Genomic DNA, 27,659 nt, shown 5'->3' with positions numbered 1-27,659 from the left:
AGAGCTAAAACTAGTCCCCAGTCACAGTCATCATCTGAAACATGATGCGGTCCCACCTTCTTTGTAGCCATGATTGCTGTTAGTAATTTCTGTATAAATGTGGATATTTGTGTGCTGATGCTTATGTCTTTTTCATCTAGAAATGAGAGTGAAATGAAGAGGGCAGGAAGAAAAACATCTAAGAGAAAGATTTTCAATGAGTACTAAAAAATTTAAAAAATTTTCTTTATTGACACTCAGTTAACCAGAATTCCCCCCACTCAGGCATTTTACTTAATGAGACTGTTACTACCGCAAGATAGTTAAAAATAAACATTGTGAGGAAACTGAAAAATACGTTCAGGTGGGGGACAAAGGGAGTGATCTAAAAGGGGAGATGAAAAGACTCAACACAATCAATGCTTGTGACTTTATTAATGGTTCAAAGGAAACAGTTGTCAAAATTAAGATCAGAGTTTTGCCAAGTAGAGAAAGTCTTTTACTTCCATCTATCTGCCAGCAGCCAAAAAAGACAAAGTGAACTAAAAAGTGAATTTGAGGGGAAGGGACCTACATTACCCAGGTTCACACAGAGGGCACTATCCTAGTTATAATTTTCTGAGATATTTTATCTGACTCTAAGATCTTTGCATTTCCAGGTCATTTTAAAATGTTTCTGCTTTCTCCAGGGCATCAGAAAACAAATCCCTGGGACACTTCACATTTCACAGATGAAAGAGAATCCATTTCCACTGCAATTAGGAATGGAAGTGAGTCTGACATCATTCCTTATGTGGGGGCCTTCCAAAATTCTTCCTTCTAACCATTCCAGGGTTTGATGGCTAGGAGACTGTTAGCAGCAGAAAGGTAAAAAGAGTAAATGAGCAACAAGGCTGGTGCTTCCCCTCTTCCCTAGGGAGCATGGAAACATTCACTCCTGGTACTTTTGAGGGTGTCTCCTAATGGCTATGCTGTTATGATAGTGCTATTTTGTAGTCGTTGTTTTATCTTGGAACTCAGTTTGCAGACTTGCATCTTTCTGAAGACCAGAAACGATTCATAAGCCTCAAGCAGCTATTAAGTGTGTATGTGGACGCAAGTGGAATTACTGCTGAATACGTAAAGTAAATTGATTTGTACCTGTAATTTACATTTATTCTCTGGGTATATTTGACACTAATGTTGTGACTGCACTGCCATGATGAAGATTAATTATATAAACATTTTTTGCTGACTTTGTGAGTGGCCACGTTGATTGTTTTACTTGATTTTCTAAGCTAGGCGCTTAGTAGCAAGATGGGAAGCATTTCTTGGTTTTCTTTGGCATCTTCATAGATTAAGTGCCCCAGACCAGTCTTACCTAATAAGCACTTGGGGAGAGGTTTTTTGCTAGCTAGAGTTCCAGCTTAGTTGATTGTGAAGGAAGAAATAGAAGATGCCTCAATTCTTGGAATTTTGCAAACATTTGGATTTGGACAGGATTCCCTAGAATAAAATAAGAAATAAATTTTAAAGTGAATAAAAAAGAATATAAATGTGCTTCACATACACACAAAGGGCAATTTATGTAGCTTTTTTTTCTTTGCCTAACCAGCATTGGCCTAGACATCATACAAGAAGCCTAGGCTCTCAGTGGCTCCATTTTTCTCCTTTGTTAAAAAAAAAAAAAATTAGAGTTTCCATTGTGGCTCAGTGGGTTAAGAACCCAGCTAGTATCCATGAAGATATGGGTTTGATCCCTGGGCTCACTCAGTGGCTTAAGTATCCAATGTTGCTGTGAGCTTAGGTGTAGGTTGCAGATCTGGCTCAGATCTGGCGTTACTGTGACTGCGGCTTACACTGGCAGCTGTAGCTCCAATCTGACCCCTAGCCTGGGAGCTTCCATATGCCACAGATGCAGCCTGAAAAAATAAATATAAAAAAAGAAAATGAGTTGAGTATAGTAGAACATTGTGCTCAACGGGCTACTCACACAGGCATCCCTGAGGTACGTGTTAAAGATGCCATGTAGGACTCACATCAAGCCCTACGAAATCAGAATCTTTGAGGTAGAGCCTGTATAATCCTGTTAGAGTTTAGAAGGCACTTTGCTCTCCCTTGACATTATAGAGCAATCCTGAGGGGCTTGCACAGACCCAACAATTCCACTAGAAAGGCCTCTAATTGTCATCACAGTCACTGCTATAGGACTCATTGTCCCGCCCATGCGTGCATTTTAAAAGGGCATCTCAGGTACCTCAGGCAGGCCTGGGGTGGAAGCTCTCCAAGAACTCAGGGCCTGAAGTTCCAGGTCTTTGGCATCCAGAGATATTCCACCACAAGTCTAGTTCTTGAGAATGGAGGTGAGCCCCTGGGCCCTCTCAAAATCCCACCGTCACTACTGTGTGCAAGCCAGACCCATCCCCAGCCTACCTCCTTGAGCATCCTCACCCAAACAGATCGTGTGTCTAGGTTGGCTGGTAACTGCTCTCTTCATTTTCAAAAAAACAAGCTCAGTTTTAATGAGCTCCGGAAGCAAGAAAGCCCAGATTCGACAAACAAAGCCTTATAATCTTTGTGTGCTGGGCCTAAAGAAAAATAGCCCTTGTTTTTCTAAGTCCCATAGGAGCACCAAAAGAAAGGACAATTTACTATTTTTGAAACTTTTCCGGCCTCGCTCATATTTGAATTCACTTTCATAATATATGGTTGATGCATCTGGAAACAAAGGACAAAGGTGTGGGCACAGTGCAGGGGAAACCACTTCAGTGCCCCTGGAGTTCTCAGCAGCAGGGAACAGTTACCACCATTGGCCTGGAAGCAAGTGGAGGAGCATTTCTGGGAAGGTGAAGACAAAGCATCTGTGAGGAAAGGCATGCTTCACACACATTTTGTGGAGGGGTGCTTCTTGGAGGAACTGCGGGGAGACAAATTCCCTGAGCAGGCTCTCTCTCACACCTCTGCTCTCACCCTGGAAGCCAGCAAAGGCAAGGGGGCTCATTAAGGGGGCCTATGGACATGACCCAGGCTGGGTGACTTCAGGATTGGGGCAGAGAATGGATGAGAGGGGAAATGAAGGAGACCTAGCACACCTTTCCACTATGGTCTATTTTTCATATTAGCTGATACTCACTGGATACTAACCTTGGGCATTAACTAATACCAGGCATTTCACATGCGTTATCTAGTTTAGCCCTCACAACCAAGCCGTAGGATAGACAGGATGATGATCATGATCGTGATCATGATCATGATGATATATGGCTGCACCTGAGCATATGGAAGCTCCCAATCTAGAGGTCAAATGGAGCTGCAACTGCCAGCCTACACCACAGCCACAGCATTGCCAGGTCTGTGAACTATGCTGCAGCTTGTGGCAATGCTGGATGCTTAACCCACTGAGTGAGGCCAGGGAGGAAGCCTGCATCCCCACGGAGACAATGTCGAGTTCTTAGCTCACTGAGCCACAATGGGAACTTTCAGGATAATTTTAGGGATGAAAAGCTGGAGGCTCAGAGAAGTTAAAGCATCCAGGTCTCTTTGGTTTCAAAGGCCATTTTACAATCAGGATACTCACTTTACCTGTGGAATTGACAGACCAAACAGCCACACTTCAGTTTCAGCTGTCATTATGAGAGCTCAAAGCTAGCAAGCAGGGATGCTTTGCTTTCTCTCTTTAGCCATTATTTATTTTATTTATATATTTACTTATACATTTTTTTTCAGCGTATAACATGCATGCAGAAAAGTCCTCAAATTTAAGTGCATGGCCTGATGAAATGCCACAAAGTAATTAACTGTGTGACCAGCACCCAGACCAAGAAACAGAATATCTCCAATGCTCGGTGTGCCCTGTACCCTCTTCTGGTACCTAGCTCCCTCCTTATTATTCTGATTTCTAGTCACAATACATTACTATTGTTTTTAGTTCTTATGGGGATATAATGAGGAAATGAATACACCTCTGTTATACTTAATGCAGGTGTATCAGTAATTTACTGCACTAGATCAGGGGACACAAACTATGGCCCATAGGTCAAGTACAGCCTACCACCTGTTTATGTAAGTAAAGTCGTATTGGAACACAGCCAGTATCCCTACTTCTGTATAACACAGGGTTTGTTTTACCCAGACAGGGGCAATATGGGGCCTCTGGAATTTTAATGGATGTGTAACCTGGCAATAATCATTCTCAAGCACCCCGCATCCCTGGTGCTGGGGGACCCGATCCAGAAGACCACATCTAGCTTCTGTGCAGAGTCACCCCCAACATTATTGTCCATGTCTACTTAATAACTGGGTATCGTCTTGCCTCTTCACCCTTCACCTGGAAGCCCAAACATGCTCCTTCTCTTTATTACTCAGTGATCTCTCCTATCTGAAGCCTGTGGCTGTGAATTCTTTATCCCAGTGAACCTGTCCACTGTGTAATTCTGATGGAAGATGAAACGTATCCCCTGGGCAGGGACACTGAGGGTGAGCTTCAAGGGAGTATGATAGGTTCACGTTTAATATTGTTGGAAAAGGTTTTATTTCCCTTTTTTGCCCCTGAGGAGTTTGCAAAGAGTGAACGTTTGTGTTTATCTGGGAAGGAGGACATCCGTGATGACTTTTCACCATTTCCTGGTCTGAGTTTGCAGGAGAATAAATGTGTAGGGGAATCACGCCAGAGCTGTCACTGAGGGCAGAGGCACTGCCACAAAGGAGTTCAGCCTCCAGGCCTCCCGGGGGCTAACACTTAGGCTTTGTGGTGTGATTAGGTGGTATGTTCTTTTCCTTCTTTCTCTCCCTTTAAGTATTTTATTGAAGAGAAATGTATCTACCCTGAGCCGGTGTTTCAGTTCCCTTGAGCTGTATCTGTAGCTCTGAGAGGTTCAGCTTTAGAGCTGATTATGGGAACAGACATCTTCAAACCCTTCCTAATTGCAGGCTAGTAGCCCTTCAAGCTTTGCATGTTCTCAGCACATCTGCAATGGCAGAACACGGCCTTGCCCTTCTGAGCTGCCTGCTGAAAAGAGACAATTTGGAAAAAGTTTCTTGGATTTTGTCTCTCCCTGAACAAGAAGTCTCAGAAGGTCTGTCAACACTGACAAGAGAGGCAGAAATTTACAGATATTTACACTGATAGAAATTTGGGAGTTCCTGTTGTGGTGTAGCGGAAATGAATCCAACTAATATCCATGAGGATGTGGGTTCAGTCTCTGGCCTTGCTCAGTGGCTTAAGGATCCAGCAATGATGTGAGCTGTAGTGTAGGTTGTGGATGCAGCTCAGATCCCAGATTGCTGTGGCTGTGGTGCAGGCCGGCAGCTACAGCTCCAATTCAGCCCCTAGCCTGGGATCTTCTATATGCCATGGGTGCAGCCCTAAAAAGCAAAAAGCAAAAAAAAAAAAAAAAAAAAAAAAAAAAAAAAAAAAAATTTAATTTACAGAAATTAAGGATTCTTTAAACCAGGGTGGCAAAACCTGCAGGCAAATTTCCATACACATCGCTCCAGTTCATGTCAGACATCACTAGTCAATCACCAAACTCCTTTCTGCTGAGCTTGGACAAGGCCTCAGACTCATTCTTAACACTGTGTTTTTGGTAAATACTATGAGGAAATAAAATACAAGCATAAATATGTTTACCACTCCAGATTTAGGTAATCACTTTGAGTAGACAATATACTGTGAATAATAACAATAATAATAGCTAACATGTACTGAATATTTGTTATTACTGTAACAGACTTTGTTCTACATGGTTAACATGGATTCACTCCTTTAATGTAAGCCACAGGAGTACAGGCTTTGGATTATTGTTATATCACCAGTGCCCACACAAGTCTCTGGGACATATGAGTGCATAGTAAATCTTTGTATTTAATTCCAGATGAGGAAACTGAAGCCCAGAGGCTTAAATAATTATGCTAAGTTAATAAGGGCAGGAGCCATAATTTGACATTCAATATTTTATTCAGACTTTTTTATTTTAGGGCCACATCTGCAGCGTATGGAGGTTCCCAGGCTAGGGGTTGAATCAGAGAGGCAACTGCTAGTCTATAACACAGCCGTAGCCACAGCAACATGGGATCCCAACCTCCTCTATGACCTACACCACAGCTTATGGCAACATGGGATCCCCACCCCACTGAGTGAGGCCAGGGATACAACCTGAATCTTCATGGATACTAGCTGGGTTCATTATCACTGAGCCACGACAGGAAGTCCCTTTTTTTGTTTGTTTTATTTTGTTTTCTGTTTTTGTTTTCGTTCCTGGGCCAGGGATCAGATCCCAGCCACAGTTGCAACCTAAGCTACAGCTGCAGCAATGCCAGAAGATCCTTAACCCCCTCTGCCAGGCTGGGAATAAAACTTGTGTCCCAGTGCTCCTAAGACACTGCCAATCCTATTGTGCCACCATGGGAACTCCTTTATTCAGACTGTTAACCACATTGCTCCACTGTTTCTCAGAGCATCTGTTTGGCATATCTGCATTAATTAATATCCAATAAGTTGATTATTCAGTCTCATTGCTTCCGTGTATTCTTATTTATCCCTTTTAATATTTTATAGAGCTATTCAGTCCTGAAAATAAAAGGAAATGTGAAGTTGACATCCAAATGTCTAAGGGATTTAGAAGATATACTGAAGGAAGCAAATCATGGTGGGGGCTGGGGGACCTTGGGGCAGTGGCGAGTACACACCCTCTGGGCAGCCACCACTCAGCTCCAGCAACTGTAGCTGTAGGGAATCCAAGTCGGTGTTGCCTAAACTGCACCCTTTTTTTTCAGTAAAATCAGGAAATATGAACTTGCCTGTGAAAATACCAAAATGAAAATATCAATCTGAAAAATCCCATATATAAAATCCTGACAAGCAAGGCAATTTAAAAAACCAAACAAACAAAGCATTGCAAGTTAAAATGTCTCTGTGGGCTCAGTCTAGCCCATGGATTTGTAGTTTGCAACCAGGAAAGAGAGTAAGATTGGATTTGGATAACTGATCTTGAAGTTCTGTTTTGGGAGAAAAAAAAAAAAAAAGGACACAATGGGAGACTCTTGTAACTATTTGTTAAGATTTTAGAATAGGGTTTTCTGGGAACTAAAATGGCAGTAATGGTAGTAGCTCAATACTTTTGCATAGGGCTTCCTATTTTTCAGTTCTCCTCTGTGTGGGCACTTGAATCTCCCTAAAAATCATTTTGATGGTGCAATTACTTGGTCAGTACTAAGCAGTCAGATTCAAGATTCAGAAGCTGATCTCCCAATTCTCAGCCTGATTTTCCTCCAGCAACACAAACGATGGGGCAGGAATGCCTAACCCCCCGCATTCACACTTCTTATAGGCCTGTGCTTCTTCATCTCATACCTAATCAAGAGGTAAAAGACGATGATATGAGGCAGAGCTCATATCCACCTTCTTGAGAATGTTCAGGTAGGATAGAAAGAAGACAGTTGTGAGAGGATGTTTGTATGATTGGTAAATTGTATTATTCCTGGCAGATCAGAGCTGTTGATTTACATTTGGTCCTCCCCACATCATCTCTAATTGCAAAAATCTACACCAACAAAATCTGGAGAAATAATGTAATTGTGGCCTAATCATTGTGTACATTCCTAAATACTCAGCTAATGACTAGCAGGTTTGGGGATTTTCGCCTCCAACTGTAGCTTCCTGCCAGCCAGAGCTGAATTGTGGCATGTTTTGTGTGTTCCATGCAAACCATTTTAAATTAAGCAGGTTTGAAAATCATTACATAGAGGGAGATTTTTTTTTGATCATGGGGTCTGTGTGGGCCTCTGGAATATCAGTTCTATGCAGGAAGGGCTCTTGGCATTCAATAAAACTTTCTGCCAGGTTGTGTGTTTGACAGCTGTTCTGGGGTGTCTTTTCCCGGCCACTGGCCTAGCTACTGCCATAAAGCCAATTAGAGTCTCAGGCAATTAATGTTATTTTCCTCAAGAGCTCCTGGAAATGCTTATATCATGTGGCACTTTGGCATGAAATCTGTGACCTTTGGAAATACAAGTACAAGAAAGCAAATAAGCTGGGCTGTGCATGTCCTGTGCTCCATTAAGTTATAAAGAATGTGAAAACAGATTGTAGTTGCTGTATGTAGAGAAGTATACAAAGCACTTTATGACTGAGGATTCTTACAAATGAAGATATGTGCCCATTGCAAAACCCAGATAAACCTGAGAAGGTGGTAGATGTACCAAACAGCAATAATTCACATATTCAGCAAGGTTTTTAAGAAAATTTTTGAATTTCAATGCATTCAGAGTGGGGCTCTATAACTAGTATTTTACACTAATTTGCCACATTTTGAGAAGGATAGTAACAAACTGGAAATGCAAAACCCTAATATTTTAGGAAGGGTTGGAGAAAATGGGCTGTTGGATCTAGAAAGAGAAGACTTTCAGGACAGAGGATTTATCCTTCAGTAGGTACAATGAACTCTCTGTGAGAAAGCTTGTTCTATTACTTAGGTTACCCTCAGAGATTCTGGGTAACCCTTGCTTGAGAAACTATGCCTAGAGCATAGGCAGTGCTTCATAAAAATTTTGAGTTAGTAAAATGAATGGTACCAATAGTGCAAGAAATTTGTAATGAGATGAATACATGTGAGAAGCTGTTGCAGGCAATGGGTGGCTTTATGTAATGTTATCTGCCCTGTTACCTGCTCAGTCCAGGGCTATAAACTGGTGGCCTGTAGACCATCATTTGTATGTAGTTGGGTACTGCTTCCCCATTCATTGCTTTCTTTAAGTTTGGTGGTTTTGAAAATATTTTAATTGAGATGATTGTGTTTCTCCTTCCCTCCCACCCCCGCTCTCTCTCTCTCACACACACACATACACGCACACAGCTACTGTAGAGTACTCTCTGTTCTGCACTTCAACAATTAACTGACTGAAGAGGATGTTTCTCCCATTCAATGAAACCTGTGCTTTGCAGTTTTCCTCAGACCTCACTTCACCCTGTTGTTTTAGACTCAGTTCCATTTCACTCATCAGTCCTTTCTTCCTTGCCTGTATATGTAGCTGGGCTTGTGGCCCTTGGCTAAAACAGCGGTGGTGGCTAACCACATCCTGGTTATGGTAAAGGTAGTTCCATGTTGAAGAGGAGAATGGACTGGACTTTTAACTCTTGGATGCCTTGGCTCAGTGACAATAACCATGCCTTGTTTATCAGAATAAAAACAGCACTGGTCTGGTTCAACTAACACAGAAGCACTTCTTTAAACCCAGTCAATCCATCAGAAGGAGCACTGCCTCAGTGACAAAACTCTCAGGTCTTCACAGGCCCAGATTGTACCAGGTGTCCTCAGGATTCTAGGTGATGAGCTCAAGCTGCATCTTCATTTCATCATTTGCACCCCCCCCATGTAGGTTGTTGTCCAGCTGTACACACAGACACATCCCTCCAGGAGCAAATCCAGGGGCAATAGGAAGTGCAGGTGGGGGAACTCATAGAAATGAGTACTGTCACCAATTAGTGACATCACAATCAGGAAGAGCTACAACTGAGCAAGTTTATGGGGAGCTGGGAACAGGAGCTTGTTTGAATTTAAAGGTTGCCATGGTTGTGCTAAATGCTAATCACTTTTCATCACACTGGCTAATGGGTATGGAGTTCTTGGCTCAAGTTCCTTTCAGCTATGCCATTTTAGCTCCTGGGAGAGCTGCAGAGTTCTGGCTCCAGCTGTGCCCCTTCCTCATTTCTCGCTTTAAAGAATGTAAATTATTCTTAGATGCAGTCCCCTAAAATTTAGGCAATGATTCACAGGAGAGCTGGAGATGAAGCAAGAGTGAAAAACAAGCCACCTGCTTAGGATTCAAGGTCCCATTGTTGACAACACACCTAATCAGGTCAAATTGGTACTAAAACACTGCGTGTAAGTGCCTTCGGTATCTTACAGATGTTGCATGGCCGTATTGGAAAAGGCCAAATTGTCGTATTAATCACTGGAGAATGGGGGTTAGTGAAGTTGGTAGGATGAATCTAATTTGCATTCACCTAACAAGTGCTGAATAAAGCCTGGGGAGGGCATTTGCCTGGAGTCACGGAGTTTGCTGGGTTGAGAGGTCTGGGTTCCCACCATCTCTCAGGTGCCATAAGCCGGTAGCAGGATGGTGTCCTTGGACCACACATGTTTTGGTCCCAGAGTCAGTGTCCAATATGTCAGGCCATCAAGGCAGATGGCGAGCAGGCCAGTGTTTCTGAACTTTTGGAAAATATACCACTTGAGAGTCCATCTGGGGAAATGCCTTAAATTGGAAAATAATGTAATAGAATATTTGATTTGCCACCAAAGACCTTAGCTGGGAAGACTGCCATGTTGAATGAGAGGATTGCTTGGCTGACTCTAATCTTTCAGCTCTACTTATAACTGCCTATCAGTGGGCTGGGTCCTGGACTCCCCTGGGAGCCCCAAAATGCCCATTTTACCTCTCCCTCCCCAAAACACTACAGGTTCACAAACACACATTCTAGATAAGGTTTGGACTACATCCACAAACTTGTAACATTAGCCTAAGAACAAAGGTCAAGGCCAGTGGTCCTTGGATCTTTCCTGGGAGGGCCTGTAGGTGGCCATCTGAGTGCATGGCAAGGTAAATGAGATGTCATTTCCATTTAACTCAATTTGCTTTTCCTCCATGCTTCCAGTTACTGATTGGGCTTCTGTGAGGCAATGCTGTTTTTCTGTGGTTCACTAGAACTTTCTGATTCTGAGCACCTCAGTCCTCCACTATTCTCTGAACTTCTCAGCATGCACCCTACCTATGGAAAGCTGCTTATTTTAAACACCTGCAAATATGTTTTCCCTGCCTGGCTAAGGAAGCATCCTTGGCAGATCTGAAATGCTGGAGAGTTACTAGTTCTTGGAACAGCCTTCAGCGAATAACAGATGGGAAGTCAGTGGAAAACACTCCAGCTTCTTTATCCCTTGGTTGGGACAGTCTTTCAAGCTTGTTCTACAGCCTTCTCATAGTTCCTGGTGGGGTTGAATTCCAAGTGTCCACCATGCCATCTGCCATGATAGCTGGTAGCATATTGTTTATGTGCCTCATTTGTTTCTTACTTCACTTACCTACTGCCCTCTTGGTGTTTCCTGGTACTTCCCAAATAAATTATTGAAATAAATCACTTACAATAGAATTCTCCTCTCAGTCTCTACTTTAGGAGAATCCAAACTAAGACAAGCGACCTCCATGCAGTAAGGAGGGTTTGCAGGTTAGATTATGAGATTGGGCATTTTGGGGCCTCATTTTGCCCTGGATCTTGTTTTACCAGGAAGCAATGACTATCCCTAGAAAGCATGCAAAAAGCAAAGAAACTATAGAGAAATAGGTGGATGAACAAAAGAAAGGAGAAGGTTGAAATCTGCTAACATACAAAGATGGCCAACATCTTTATGCATGGCTATGGTCTTTTTCTCACAGTGATGTGTAACTCCCCCAAAAAATAAGGGATCATACTGTTTTTGCTTACCAGTGTGTCCCCATAAGGAAGACACAAAAGGAGTTCCCCTCATGGCGCAGTGGTTAACGAATCCAACTAGGAACCATGAGGTTGCGGGTTCGATCCCTGCCCCTTGCTCAGTGGGTTGAGGATCCGGCGTTGCCGTGAGCTGCGGTGTGGGTTGCAGACACGGCTTGGATCCCGTGTTGCTGTGGCTCTGGTGTAGGCTGGTGGCTACAGCTCTAATTCGACCCCTAGCCTGGGAACCTCCATATGCTGCGGGAGCGGCTCAAGAAAAGGCAAAAAGACCAAAAAAAAAAAAAAAGGAAGACACAAAATAATATTAAGTATAATGCTCATAACAGTAGAATACTTTCTATGTACTAACTTATTAATTAGTGCAGAAAAATTTCCAACTCTCTTGATGGCTTCATTGGTTAATGATGCCCATTCAGTTGGAGATGGGGGTGAGGTGGGGGAGGCTGAATGCTCTCATTGTTGTCCTGGTTGCTGAACAGCAGACCAACAAGGTCACAGAGAGGGGGAAACAGACATCTCCCCAGGGAACTAGTAAAGGGCAAAATTCATTTAGGTTGCAGTACTAGCAGGAGTTCAATAGTTAAAAGGCGAAATGGGGTAGAGGGTAATAATTATTTATTCACTCCACAAATGTGTAATTTAATACCAGCCATGTGGCAGGAATTCTGCTTGGCATGGAGAAGTATCAGTGAGCAAGATAGAAAAGGACCCTGCCTTCTTAGAACTTGTAGCTCTGTTCCCATTGCATTCTACATAGAGTTGCACAAACTGTCCTGAAGGTAGATCTAAAAGAAAAGAAATACATAAAAAAAGTCAAGATTGTGACAAATGCACTGTAATAGAGAAGGGACTCTCAGATATTAATGGGCAGCTCCATCATATGGGAATCTTCTTTAAATGCAGAATCTGATTCAGGAGGTCTGGGGTGGGGCCTGAGATTCTGGATTTCTAACGAGCATTCAGATGATGCTGAAGGTGCTGGTCCATGGGCCACCACAGTAGTATGAAGATAGACCACTGGTTCTCAACTCTGACTACACACTGAAGTTACAAAAGAAAGTTAAAACATTACTGACATCTAATTTCACCTAGTAATTTTCATTTAATTTGACTCAGAGTGGCCTGGACATTGGGAATTTTTTAAAACAGCTTTATTGAGGGGTAATTTATATATCATAAAGTCCATTCATTTTAGTCTCCATTTTAAGCATGCAATTAAATGATTTTTAGTACATCCTCAGTTTTGACAACATCACCACAACTTTAGAATTCTTCCCATCATCCCAAAACATCTATTGTATGTATTTGCAGTCAGTTCTTGTTCTCACCCTCAGCCCCCAGGCAAACACTGTTCTACTTTCTTTCTCTATAGATTTCCATTTTATGGACATTTCATATAAATGAAATCATACAAGATATGGTCTTTTGTGCCGGGCTTTTTTCACTTAGCATAATGTTTTTGAGGTTCATCCATGTTGTAGCAAATATCAATACTTTCTTGTTATTACTTTATAGGTTCTATTACATAGCTGTACTGTTTTGTCTATCCACTTATCAGTTGACTGATAGCAGAACTGTCTCTACTTTTTGGTAAATAATGTTGCTTTAAATGTTTACTTACAAGTCTCTAAATGGGTATCTATTTTCCTTTCTTTTGGTATATGTAAAACAGTATTTGCTGGGTCGTGTGGTGACTCTATGTTTAGCTTTTTGAGAAAATGTCAAACTGTTTTCAAAGTGGCTGTAGTACTTTACAGTCCCACCAGCAATGTAGAAAGAGTCTAGTTTCCTCACATCCCCACCAACACTTGTTATTGTCCCTTTGATTACAGCCATCCTTGTGAATATCAAGTAGTATTACATTGTGGTTTATATTTGCATTTTTCCAATACCTAATGATGTTGGGCATCTTTTCACATGCTAATTAACTATATAGTGTGTATATACATATAGTGTGTGTGTGTATATATATATGTGTGTGTGTGTATGTGTGTGTGTGTGTGTAGATATATGTATATAATTAGCCATATCTTATATGATATATAAGATACATATATCTTATTTGGTCAAATGTCTATCCTATGCTTTGCCCATTTTTAACTGGATTATTAGTCTTCTTATTGAGTTTTAAGAGTTCTTTATGTATTCTAGATATAAGCCCTTTATCAGACATAAACTTTTGAAATATTTTCTGACAGTTTGTGGCTTCTGTTTACATTTTCTTGACAACATCTTCTGAAATACAAAAAGCTTTTAATTTTGATGAAGTCCAGTTTATCAGCTTTTTCTTTTATAAAGTGTGCTTTTGGTTTCATATCTAAAAGCTCTTCACCTACTCGACAACAAAATAACAACGCAATCAAAAAATGGGCAGAAGACTTAAGTAGACATTTCTCCAAAGAAGACTTATGGATAGCCAACAGGCACATGAAAAGATTCTCAACATCACTAATTATTAGAGAAATGCAAATCAAAACTACAGTGAGGTACCTCCTCACATGGGTCAGCATGGCCCTCATTAACAAGTCTACAAATAACAAATGCTGAAGAGGGTGTAGAGAAAAGGGAACCCTACTACACTGTTGGTGGGAATGTAAATTGGTACAACTACGAGGAAAAACAGTATGGAGATTCCTCAGAAAACTAAATATAGAACTACCATAGGATCCAGCAATCCCACTCCTGGGGATATATCCGGACAAAACTATAAGTCAAAAAGGTACATGCACTCCTATGTTCACTGCAGCACTATTCACAATAGCCAAGACATGGAAACAACCTAAATGTCCATTGACAGATGAGTGGATTAAGAAGATGTGGTACATATACAATGGAATACTACTTAGCCATAAAAGAACAAAATAATAGCATCTGCAATAACTTGGATGCAACTAGAGATTATCATACTAAGTGAAGTAGTCAGAAAGAGAAAGACAAATATCATATGATACCACTTATATATGGACTCTAAAATATGACACAAATGAATGTATCTACAAAACAGAAATAGACTTACAGACATAGGGAACAGACTTGTGGTTCCCTAAGTCTGTGAGTCTGGAAAGGGGGAAGGGAAAGGGGAAAGAAATGAGATGTACTAGGAGTTTGGGGTTAGTAGATGCAAACTATTACGCAATGAGGATAATAAATGAGGTCCTACAGTATAGCACAAGGGACTATATCCAATCTCTTGAGATAGACCATGATGGAAGATAATATAATAAAAAATATATATATGTACATATGTAAAATACACACACACACACGTATATATGTCTGGGTCACTTTTCTATACAGCAGAAGTTTGCACAACATTGTAAATCAATTATACTTTAATAAAAAGTAAATATAAAATACAAAAAAAATCCCTAAAATCTCTTTGTCTAACCCAAGATTATAAAGATTTTTTTCTATTTTTATCTAAAAGTTCTATAGTTTTAGCTCTTGCACTTAAGTTTGCGATCCATTTGGGTACATTTTTTGTATATACTATGAGGTAAGGGTCTAAATTAATCTTTTTGTGGTGGCCATCCAATTATCCTAGCACGATTTATTGGAAAAAAAATTCCACATTTTTTCTTATCTTTTCACCTGTGTCTAAAATCAATTGATCATACACATAACAGTTTATTTCTGGATTATCAATTCTGTTCCATATATCCACATATGGATCCTTATGCCCAGTACCACATTATCTTGGGTTTTTATAATAATTAGGATTTATTAAACTTCCCCAGGTAACTCTAATGGACAGCAGAGTTGGGGGATCATTCAGATAAAAAATAATTCTAGGAGCAGGATGAGGAGGCCACTTTCAATAACATCATTATGGGAAGGACTTTTTAGAGCAGTGATGTTTCTGCTCAGGCCTGAAAGATGAGGAAGAAACAGCTCTGAGAAGAGTTGAGAGAAGAGTCTCCATGAGCCCTGCTCCAGGAGGTTCTTTGCCAGGCCAAAGTGGGGATGCTTGCAGTCTGGCTGAGAAGCTGGGTGGCCATTCTGCTAACTCAAGAGGTCATGGCCCAGGAAGCCCGAAGTTCCCAACACTGCACAATCGGCCAACACTTCACTCCTCCACTGATTTTTATAACCTCCTCAAGTTACTCAAGAATATAGCACAGGATGAGCCAAGGGTATAGCGTTCACTTATTCATTCATTTACTCATACATTTAATAAATAGTCATGGAGCATCTCCTATATGCAGGGCTCTGTACTAAGCACTAAGACTGTAAAGTGGAGTGAAACAAAGTCTTCATGGAACTGGCAGGGCACCTCCTTTGAGCATCAGTCACACACACACACACACACACACACACACACACTCACACACATACACTCACAGAGAATTATAAGGTTTAAACACAATGGTGGCAAGGAAGAAATTAGCACACATACTCTGTATAATTGTTGGGCTCCATTTCTTCACAAGAGACTAAAATAGATATAGATACCCTAGGTAGGACTCACTTTAACAGTACACCAGTGCTTATGTCTGCTGATTCAACTCCTTCATGGATGGTATCAATTTATTGTCTCAGCTGCAAATCCCCCTTCTTTGCACTGCTTTGTGATAATGGTGCTAGACCCTGTAAACATTTCCCTTTGCTAACTGGCAGAATGTTAGCTTTTGTCAAAAGAGGACATTGGAATGATCCTTCAAGTGTCTAGAGGCAGGAAGACATACCTTGAGGGTTTCAGTCTCGTTATTTATTCTGCTGTGTGGGAGCTGAAAGATCTGTGTGGACCAGCTCCAGTGGTGCCCCCAGGCCAATGCTGTTTCCCCTGCCTGCTCAGACCTGACAGGTCACTTCTAGAGGCCATAGCAGGTCTGTGGCCCCTGGCAAGTTTCTTTGCCATTAGTCAACTGCAAGCTCTCTGGTAGCTGCACCCCCTGCAAAGGGGTCTGCGCTTTGCCTGGTAAGCATGGCCTCAGGTCCTTTCTTTCTCACCACCCACCCTTCCTGAGCCTGGAAGGAGAAGGTGCTATTTGCTTCTGATGCTTCTGGGCCTCTTAGAATCTCCTTCCCTGCCCCCTTTTTGTAGGTAATCATCTTTTCCTAGTTCACAGTTCTTTCCATCAAAATGTTTCTATTCCACTAGCTCTTCCAACTGGTCCCTAACTTGATGGAGCCCAGGATTATGAAAACTGTTCAGTTTCATTTGAGATCAGGCAGTGAGATACTTCGAATGGCTCCTTCAAATTGGGGGGATTGGGGAAGAGAAGAGATCAGTTCATTTCTGAAACCCCGGGCTATTTCACAGCCTTGTGTCATCCAAGGAGCCCATGACCAATCCACATTTTCCCAGGCTATGCAGCTCTAGCACTCAGTGACAGAGGTGGTTAAAAATTGATGCTGCCACTCCAAAGAGCAGATTTCATTTTTCTCCCAGCTCAGGTTTGTTTCAAGGTTGAGGGAGTTGTTGCAATGGTTAGAAAAGATCTAAAGCAGCATTTAGCCCTTGGGATTTGTAAATAGTAAAGTGTTCATAGCAAAGTTAGTAATGTGGTGTCATTTGTGCCCCAGGGGTGCATCTTAGAGCTGCTGTGATGTAGAAGGGACATTTTAGGAGCATCTGGGCTTTTAAATGTGTGGATTCTTCTTTTTTTCCTATTTGTGAAGGAAGCGATACTGCAGTGTTTAAGCATGCAGACTGCTGGCTCATACACTTTTTGCGTGTTCTTGGACAAACTACTTCACATGTCTCAGTTCCCTCATCTGTAAAATGGGGCAGCAATAGGACCTGTATTGTAAAAAGCTGTTGTAAGAATTGAATGAGTTAGTACACAGGAAGTGCTCAGATGAGTGCCTGGTGCATTGTTTGGGCTGTGTTAGCTGCCTTGACAATGATGGTGATGATGATGATGGTGACGAATGAATAAATGCTCAGAGATAAAGGTGAACACAAGAAGAAATATGTCATGAATACCTATTAAAGGCTTCATCCTATGTATTAACTTGCCAAATGTTGTTTAATCCTCTAATATAGGGTGGTTTTCATTTTACAAAAGAGGAAGCTGAGGCTTAGACAGGTTAAAACACAAATCATAGTTAGCCAATGGCAGAGCCCAGTTACAGTTAGGGTTTTCACATGGCTACCTGGCACTGGATAGTTGCAGTGTTTCCATTTCACATTTCTCCTCTTCCCTACCTATCTTTGTAGCCTTGATTGCACCAAGATCCTAAAAGTTTTCTCCTTTTTTTTTTTTTTTTTTTTTTTTTTTCCTTTTTTTGGCCACCCTGCAGCATATGGAATTCCCAGGGCCAGGGATCATATCCAAGCCTCAGTTGTGACCTACACTGCAGGTGCAACAATGCTGAATCCTTTAACCCACTGTGCTCGGCCAGTGATCAAACCTGTATCCTGGCACTGCAGAGACGCCACTAATCCCATTACGCCACAGCAGGAACTCCCTAAATCTTTTCTTGAAAGCAGGGAGTTCCTGGGAGTGATGACTCCCAGCTTCGGACCTTGCTCTGCGCATATCCCTTTGCCTGGGAGGTTCCTTCTCCTCCTCCTTACCTAATTTGCTTCTCACCAAATCCTTTCCCAGATGAGGCTGTTTGTGATGATGGAGTTTGTTTATGATGCTGGGGTGCCTGATTCCCAATCTAGGTGTCCTGGTGTGGACTGGTCTGCCTGCCAGGAGACTTGCCTTTTTAAAATTCTTACAAGTTTACTTGTGATGCTGGAGCTAGCTGCAAATTCTGGGGATGGAGCCCTAATTGGCTCTACTGAGTCAGAAGTCATCTCTGATCCATCTCTGGTAAGAGATGAGGGGTGAGGTTGGGGGGGTAGAGGTTAACACATACCTGCTGAACTGTATGCCTATGGGAAGCTCAGTGAAGAGGGTGGAGGCCTGGAGATACCCCAAAATAGTGTCACACAAGCATGGAAGCATGGAAGCAGAGAAAAATAAGGGGGGAAAAACCTTTTCTTTTTTAATTAAAAAAACTTTGGTTCTCTGCATTTGATCATCACCTATTTGGATATTTGAAAAATACCACAAATTTCCAAGAGGGCAAGTTTCTGCATATAGTATGAAATGCAAAAATGCCCTTACTCATTAATACCATGCCAAATATCACTCAACTAAAAAATGTTTTTATGGGAGTCTCACTGTGGTGGAGTAGGTTAAAGATCCAGCGCTGTCTTTGCTGCAGCTTAGGTCACTGCTGAGGCTTGGGTTTGATCCCCAGCCCAGTGCAGTGGGTTAGGGATCCAGTGTTGCCCGACTTTTGGTGTAGGTCGCAGCTGTGGCTCAGATTCCATCTCTGGCCCAGGAACTTCCATATGCTGCAGGTGTGACCAAAGAAAGACAATGTTCTTACAGTCAGTGAGCTGAGAAAACAAAATGTCTTCTAAATTGCTTTCACCTGAGGAAAAGAACAAAAATGTGGAGTTTATCCATCACCTGTCACTGGACCCCCAACCATTCCATTTCCAGTGTATAGTACCCATGTAGAGAGGGTAGGAATGCTGCCTACTTGGGGTGACCTTGGGAGCTAAACTTTCCACATGTGCTAGTTTTTATTTCCGGCAGCCTTGGGTTTGAGCACTATCTCTTCCAATTTCTGGTTATTTGATCTCTGAAAACCTTCCTTATCTGTAAGATGGGGATATCAGTTTGATAAAGTATTAATTGATAAACACCTGGCATACTGGAAGGGTTACAGGACTACAATGAATGTTAACTATCAATGTTGTTGTTGTTGTTGCTACTAATCGACTATCTCATTAAGATACAGCATTTCTCATCAAGAGGGCAATGCAAATTTATGGGAGTCAGTGAAATGGTTGAAATGAACAGTTCCAGGGACTTTTAGCCTTAGTCAGATTCTAGTTCTGACATTTATTACCAGTGTGTTAACTTTTCTCTGCCTTTATTTTCTGATCTGTAAAATGGGGATTAACCATTACAGTAACTGACTCTTATGGCTGTAGTTAGGATTAGATGAGACATAAAGTGCTTAAGACAATAACTAACACAGAGTAAGCACTCAGTGCACAAGAGCCCCTAATAATGTCAGTGTGGTTCATGGCTATAGGAAGTGTTCTTGCTGGAAATCTGTTCTCTGGTTTGCAAGTGAGATGACATGAGAAGGAGGTCTTTATAGAAATGCACATAGATCCTCATAATTCACACATGATATGTCCCTAGCCCTATCTCAGTTGAAAGGCTATCTCAGTAGAATGAGATGAATATCCCAGTTATTAGCAGTGAAGCTTAGTGTCAAAAGTCATATTTCTTCCTCAAGGCAAAAATAAGTCTGCTCTGCATATGAGGCCACTGGGCACAAGCCAAATTTACTACTTCAATATGAAATATTCCAGACCAGCAGATTTGTGAATATATATTTCAGCCCAAGTTTACTGGTAAGTCAGAGAAACACATTTAGGTCATCTTGTGTACTGGGCAAACCACAGCTTTAAATACTAACTCGTCTACTTTTTGAATTGAGTTCATTCAAAAATTATGTATTTATTTCTATATAAACTGCTGTCCTTAGTTGCAAACTCTCAACTCCATTTCGATCATCACATTTGCAACACTGACCCTGGGTACAGAGCCCTGGGTTGGTCAGTAAACAGCTGGTCAACACCAGTTGTCCAGGTGATTGTGGTGGACACCCAGGTTGGTGGGCCCAGGGTTAAGGGAAATGAGGTAAACTTTGGGTTCAGTACATTGGGTTTTGAATCCTAATGCTATAACTATATATTTTTTGCCACACCCATGGCATATGGAAGCTCTTGGCCAGGGATCAAATCCAAGCCACAACTGCAACCCTAAGCCACAGCTGTAGCAATGCAGGATCCTTAACCCACAGAGCCTAGCTGGATCCTTAACCCACTGTGTCACAGCAGGAACTCCCCCAAGACTATAACTCTTTGACTGTGTGAACTTAGTAAGTTTGTTCATCACCATTCCCTCCATTCTTTCATTTATAAAGCAGGGAAATAATAGTTCCTTCTTCATCAGATCGTTGTGACATTTAAATGAGATAATAGATGTAAAGAACTTAGAAAAGTATCTGGCACATGATAAGCACTCAGACACATATCTGCCACTATGACAATAATAATCCCATTTCACAGGTGAGGAAATTGAAGATAAGAGGATGAGTGAGGTGAGAAGGTTTCATTGACTGAAGTAACATTTAAATGAGGGCTCATGACCCCTTAGTCCTTACTGCATTCTGAAAATAGATCAGGCTACCTCAGGAAGAGTTGGGATGGGAGCCATGCCCCGACCAAGATTGACCAAATTCCATTTTCAAGTGTTTCCCAAGTGATTTTGTTCAGTGAAAACAACTCTCAGCTTAGATACTAGTCAAGAGAAGAGTCTGGCTTAAGTGCTGCTACTTAGCCAGTTATTTTTTTCTACCAGCCTCTGCTCACTGAACCCTTTTCAAGAGCCCCAGTCATCTGGGAGTCTGAGAGCAATAGTCTATGTGCTCAGCCCACACAGGCAATGGGATTTTTAAAGTTTCCTCTATAACTTTTGAAAAATTTTAGAAAAGCAGGTGTGGGGACTGAAAGATAAACAAACCAGGGCATAATAAGGAAATCTCTCTCCTTAAGCTGTCTTGAGGATTAACTGAGATAACATATACAGTGTTTCTAGTACAGTGACTGGCAGTTAGTAAGTATTCAATAAGTGGAAGCTTTTCATGAAGGAAAGCAGTCAAACCAGCCGGAGACAAAGGTCCATGTCGACTCAGAAAAGGCTTATTTCATTCTAGTCAGGCTGATAAAATTCCCTCAAAGGGCAGCATCAGTACCCATTGTGTGTTCCTTTGAGATTGAGGCCTGTCCCAGATGCCAACCCTCTGTTTTTGGGAAAGGTGCCGACCACGGGGTATTCATACTGCCAGGCTGCTCACCTTGAGAGTAGGGTTCCTGGGATTTGGGTGGATTTCATCAACAGCTTTCTTTTTCAGCAATTCAAATCTGCATTTGATGTGGCATCTCCTTTGCCATGGTTTCTGTCATCCAGACTGTGTTAAGGATTTTTTCTCCAGAACCCTTCCAAGGCAAACAAACTGGTTTTATCTGTGGGTTCTCTCAGACCTGAGTTCAGGTCCTTTCTGCAACTTAACTAGCTGCATGCTCTTAAGCAAGGTGTGTGGTCTCCCCCACTCATTTTCTTGTCTGAATAACAGAGATAATCATAATGATACCTACCCCAGGCTTGTCAGGATGAAAGAAATAATGAATTGAGAGATAGGCAATTTCTCTCAGTGCCCACCTCCTTGTAAACACTTCATAAAAGGGGATTGCTCTTATTATTTTAACTGTCATTGTTATTTCTGCTACGGTTACTATTACATTTTAGTTTCTTTCTTTTTTTTTTTCCTCTTTTTTGGCCTCCCAGTGGCATATGGAGTTCCCGGGCCAGGGATCAGATCCGAGCCACAGCTGCTAACTAGGCCACAGCTGTAGTAATGCTGGATCCCTTAGCCCACTGTGCTGGGCCAGGGATCGAAGCTGTGTCCTGGCCCTGCAGAGATGCCACAGATCCTGTTGTGCCACAGCAGGAACTCTTAGATTTTTTTTTAGATGAGAAAACTAGAGCAAAGAGGAGATAAGAGAATCTACCATTTGGAGTTACTGGAAGGAATAGTATAGATGGACAGTGTGTTGAGCTTCTTAAGTGAACAGTTATTACAAACAATAGCTAATACAACCATCTTACTGCTATCTCTAACTTTTTACACATTTGGCCTGTATCTAGATTGAGATATAATGACCAGTTGGAAAACTACTGCAGTCAGGGAACCATTAGTCGTGATGGCTGTTGGCTGACCCAGAACATAAAGTTTTTCAGGACATGAAGTTATGTTTGTCTTCCAGCTTAGTTTGACGGATTGTTTTAAAGTGTCTGGTATTGTCATACTAAAAAATAAAAAAAATAAAAAATAAAATAAAATCGTCAAAGTGTGCTAAGAAAAGGATATTTGGAGCAGGTTGGAGCACTAAAAGTGCCTCCCCCAAATAACCCCTACTGTGCAGTTGCTCCTTATCAGTCCTGCCAGCAGTGCCATAAATCTCCTCTAAATTGACTATTATGTCATCCTGGAGCCCTGGGAATGACAAATAATCTGGGGAAACTTCCTGGATTCCAAGGAGATAGTTTTCTTGCTCATGTCATTTCAAACAAAGTACTTAGAATCAGGGGTGAATTTATGCTCTGCCTTTTTAATCTCCCACTCCCTTGCTCAATGCAATAAACAGAGAGTCAGGGGAAGTTAGTTCCTTCTTCTGACATAGTGATGGTGAAAGAAAACATGGTTGATTCAGAGATGCTCTCGTTGTCTTACACTCTGTTTGAAACCACACACAGGGAAGCAAGAACATTCCAGGAATACATGCTTTTACAGATATCCAAAGGGAACAATCATGAAGTAAAGAGAATGAACATGAAGTAAAGAGAATGCCCAAAAGAGAATGCCCATAAAGTGTGATAATGACAGATTTCAAGAGTGTTCCTCCTGTGGCTTGCAGACAGTCCAGCTAATCCTTCTGAGCAGGTAGAGAGTGAAAAGTTACTCAAGGGTGGTGCTAGGTACCCTTTATGAATTATTCATCTTAAACCAACTTGCACAAACCAGAGCACTCAAGTGAAAGCCTTTTAGCCAGAAGGAGGCCACTGAAGGGCCCTAGTATAGACCTCAGCAATGGTTTTCCAATGCTGTGTTTCATGGCTTGTAGCAGGCAGCAGACTGCCTTGATGGCTCTGACTCATTTCTGAATTGCGGTCTGCTCCCCATTCCCACATGGGTGGCCATCTTACAGCTTTGTTCACCGTGGAGCTTTCACAAAGCTGCACTCCTTGAAATGAAAACCACTAGGATCACTGGGTCCTTGTTTTAGTGGCTATGAGCAGGGCAAAGCAATGTCGCCTGGGCTTCTGAGTGCCAGTGGTGCCCTAAGTCAAAGGTTCCAAAGGCAAAAGAAAGGAGAGAGGATGGGAAGTCCCACAGTGTTTAAGAGGATAGCACTTGAAATATAGCTCTCTAGGAGTTCCTGTTGTGGCTTACTGGGTTAAGAACCTGACTAGTATCCATGAGGATACAGGTTCAATACAACTCCCTCAGTGGGTTGAGGGTTCGGCATTGCTACAAGCTGTGGCATACGTCACAGATGAGGCTCAGATCTGGCATTGCTGTGGCTGTGGTGTAAGTCAGCTGCTGAGATTCAGCCCTTAGCCCAGGAACTTCTGTAAGCCACAGGTTGGGGCCATAAAAAGAAAAAAAAAATGAAATATATTTCTCTTTTCATTCACTTGACTAAATTTTTTACTGAGCACTTACTATATGCCCAATATTCGGTATATATAAGTTGAGAATGACATAAGTCCTGGCATTAAAGCACTTCTGATTTGGTTGGAGAGGCAGATCTTACTGAAAACTTGGCCTGATTTTTTTTTTTTTTTTTTTTTTTTTTTTTTGTCTAGTGGTCCCTGCACTAACTCCTTCCTTGATGCCAACTTCCAAGGAGTTGCCAGAATGAGCTTCCTAGGATCATGCTGCTCCATTCAGTGGCTTCATATTGACTACTGAAAAAGAAAAAAGTCTAATTTCTTGATGGGCCACTGGTGGCTCTGAACCATGGCCTCTACTACTTACCCACATGAATCCCTCATATCTCCTCTCCTAAAGCCTCTTTTAGGTGCTGGGAGCAGGGGGCTGTTCCCCAGCAGACAGGATGGTTTGTCATGTTTGCCATGCCTATGGGGTGAGGGAGCCCTTGGGCTCCACTTCCTACATGTCCCTGAGTGTCCTGACATGTCATACACATCTGTGTTCTGGTTACACTCCCACCAGTTCTTCCTGTTACAAATCCTGGCACTTAAGGACACTACCCGCATGGAACCCTCACTGGACTATAAAGTCTTCTCTCACTTGATTATAATTTTTCATTACATGTGTGTGTTCTTACCTGCTTTTCCTACTGCACTCAGTGCCAGATGTACAATAAAGGCTGAATGAATGAATGAATGAACAAAATACAAAACTCATCATCTGAAACCATAAAATAATGTTCCCGGTACTCTGATAGTGATGCTAATGAAAATAAAATATAATCTTTTCCTATTACTTCAAGCAGTGCTAATGTTGAAGTGATTCAGACAGTCAGTTAAAGAGACAGACTCCGGGAGTTCTCTTGTGGTTCAGTGGGTTAAGGATCTGGCATTATTTCTGCTATGGCATGGGTTTGATCCCTGGCCCAGGAAAATCCATATGCTGTGGGTATGGCCAAAATAAAAAAAGAGGAGTTCCCATCATGGCTCAGCAGTTAACAAAACCAACTGGCATCCACGAGGACTAGGGTTCCACCCCTAGTCTTGCTCAGTGGGTTAAAGATCTGATGTTGCCGTGAGCTATGGTATAGGTTACAGATGTGGCTTGGATCCAGCATTGCTGTGGCTCTGGTGTAGGCTGGTGGCTCCAGCTCTAATTGGACCCTTCTCCTGGGAACTTCCATTTGCTGCGGGTGCAGTCCTAAAAAGACACACACACACACACACACACACACACACACACACACACACACACACACACACACACACAAGCCAGACTCTGGATTTGAGATTCAGAATTCCCTGTGTGTAGCTGCAGTCCTTGGTCTTTACATTCTGACCTTGATTTTGGAGAGTTAGAGTGTGATTTGAAACCAGAATCCGCTGCCCAGAAGTGAAGGAAGTCATTTATTTGAGAATGTAGGCAATTTTGAAGATTTGACACAATATAGACATTTGGTACATAAAGTGGCATTTTCAAATTCTCCTCACTGGGATGCAGAAAGTAGGAAAAGAGCATTAATCTTGATGGGAGAAAACCTGACTTCACATTTTCCCTTTCCTTCTTTGATATTGCACAAATTTTTATGTGTACATTTTTTAGTGTCTCTGGCCCTCAGTTTTGCAAAGCGTGGGAAATTAGACCAAATCATTTTTATCTAATGTTCCTTTCAGCTTTAAAGCTTATTTGTGAATATATTGCATGAATGTATGCAACAGTCTATGAATGTATCAATTGAACATGAGAACAATGTTCTATACCAAGCCTTGTGCCACCTCCTCAGGACAATTTGGACAGTTTTACTCATTAACATTCAATGGAACTTACACTTATATTTAGTGGCATCTTTTTTTTTTTTTTTTTCTTTTCAGGGCCACACCTGCGGTACATGGAGATTCCAAGGCTAGGGGTCCAATTGGAGTTGCAGTCACTGGCCTACACCACAGCCACAGCAACACAGGATCAGAGCCGCTTCTGCAACCTACACCACAGCTCACAGCAATGTTGGATTCCAACCCACTGAGCGAGTCCAGGGATCAGACCTACATCTTCAGTTAATCACCGATCCACGATGGAAACTCCTAGTGATTTAAACCTACCAGAAAGCTGCATTTAGAAGATTAAGAGAGAATTATAGTTTCTGCTCAGCTAGACAAATACATATTTAATAGCTAATGGATTTTCTTTTAAAAATGTTTGAGTTGGGTGATTTTTTTTTTTTTTTTTTTTTGTCTTTTCTAGGGCCACTCCCGTGGCATATGGAGATTCCCAGGCTAGGGGTCCAATCGGAGCTGTAGCAGCCAGTCTATACCAGAGCCACAGCAGCACAGGATATGAGCCATATCTGCAACCTACACCACAGCGCATGGCAACGCCAGATCCTCAACCCACTGAGCAAGGCCAGGGATTGAACCCACAACCTCATGGTTCCTAGTCAGATTCGTTAACCACTAAGCCATGACGAGAACTCCCTGGATGATATTTTTTAAAATAAAAAGAACAAAAGGCTTCATTTTGACCCCTGAAGTCCCTCTTAATAATTTATTTTAATTATTATTATTTTTTAAATAGTTATTTCCCTAATACAATTTTTTTCTACTGTACAGCATGGTGACCCAGTTACACGTACATGTACACACTCCATTTTCGCACATTATCATGTTCCATCACAAGTGATTAGACATAGTTCCCAGTGCTACATGGCAGGCTCGCATTGCTAATCCATTCCCAAGGTAATAGTTTGTATCTATTAACCCCAAGCTCCCCAACCACCCCACTCCCTCCCCTTCTCCCTTGGCAACCACAAGTCTATTTTCCAAGTACATGGTTTTCTTTTCTGTGGAAAGGTTCATTTGTGCCTTATATTCGATTCCAGATATAATCAGGACAGCGGACAGAAAACCAAGTGAAAAAACATGAAAGCAATATAAGAGACCTATGGGATAATATAAAATGGGCCAATCTATACTTAATCATTTCTTTAATCAGAATTTTCCCAGAGAAACCCAGTCAAATTTTCCAGAATACCTTCCTTGGCTCACACCTGCCTCCACACTGATGCTGATGGAGTTTGGGCAGCTTGTGCTCAGCTTTGGAGAGTGTGTATAAATTATTCAATTATTCATTATCACTGTGCTGGCCTGCCCTTCCCTAGATCACGGCATTATCCTTCTCAGGTTGTTAACTTTCTACTCTTTTGATTCTTTGGAGGAAAAGACATTAAGAGGGAGAAATATGTACCAAAGCAGAGCTCACCAACTGCCTACAAATTAAAGTTTCCAGTCATTTCTGGGCCTGCATTTCAGTTAGCCTAGTAAAGATAAAAAGATAAAAATATTAAGAAACTATGCCTTTTTTGGGGGGGGGGTATATGTGTGGCATGTCAAAGTTCCCCAGCCAGAGGCTGAATTGGAGGGGCAGCCAGAGCAATATAAGATTTAAGCCACATCTGTGACCTATGCTGTACCTTGAAGCTACACTGGATCCTTAACCCACTGAGCAAGGCCAGGAATTAAACCAGTATCCTTATGAATACAATGTCAGGCTCTTAATCCACTGAGCCACAACAGGAAATCTAAGAAACTATGCCTTCCTGTCTTGATGGAGAATGGCAGTTAACTCAAGCATGCATTTCCCATTCTGGTTCATATTATCTCTGTAGAATGCTGTAATTTTGATTGTTTTTCAGGAATGAGGACATGGGTTTTGTGTACTTATCATACAGTCTTGGAACAGCAAAACAGAAGTCGCCAATTTAAGGTCATCTCAGCTACCTTATCTATAATATTGCAAACTTTATTTGTATTCATGCTGTAATTTAATTCGTGTTGCTTTTATTTTTACATATGCATTTGTGCAGCACAGAACTCTTATTAGGTGAGAAGTTGAACAGGTGTGGTGGTTTATA

General features: G+C 41.7%; 1 protein-coding gene and 1 long non-coding RNA gene across 7 annotated transcripts in view; both read left to right on the top strand.

Annotated features, from left to right (window-relative positions):
- The window catches only part of SUCLG2 (succinate-CoA ligase GDP-forming subunit beta), a 929,415-nt gene that overhangs the window by 398,863 nt on the left and 502,893 nt on the right, over positions 1-27,659 (top strand). The gene's annotated exons all lie outside the window — the stretch shown is intronic.
- Positions 667-24,547, top strand: LOC146397377 (uncharacterized). Its single transcript, XR_014823511.1, has 2 exons — positions 667-749; positions 23,905-24,547. It is a non-coding gene; the product is annotated as an uncharacterized LOC146397377 (long non-coding RNA).

Source organism: Sus scrofa, chromosome 13, assembly GCF_054392235.1.
Source record: "Sus scrofa isolate SSC_HxYL_T2T_F1_AM1 chromosome 13, Sscrofa_HxYL_maternal_Yorkshire_Landrace_v2.0, whole genome shotgun sequence".
NCBI lineage: Eukaryota > Metazoa > Chordata > Mammalia > Artiodactyla > Suidae > Sus > Sus scrofa.
The sequence above is the reverse complement of the archived record's forward strand: the minus strand, read 5'-3'. Positions and strand labels throughout refer to the sequence as shown.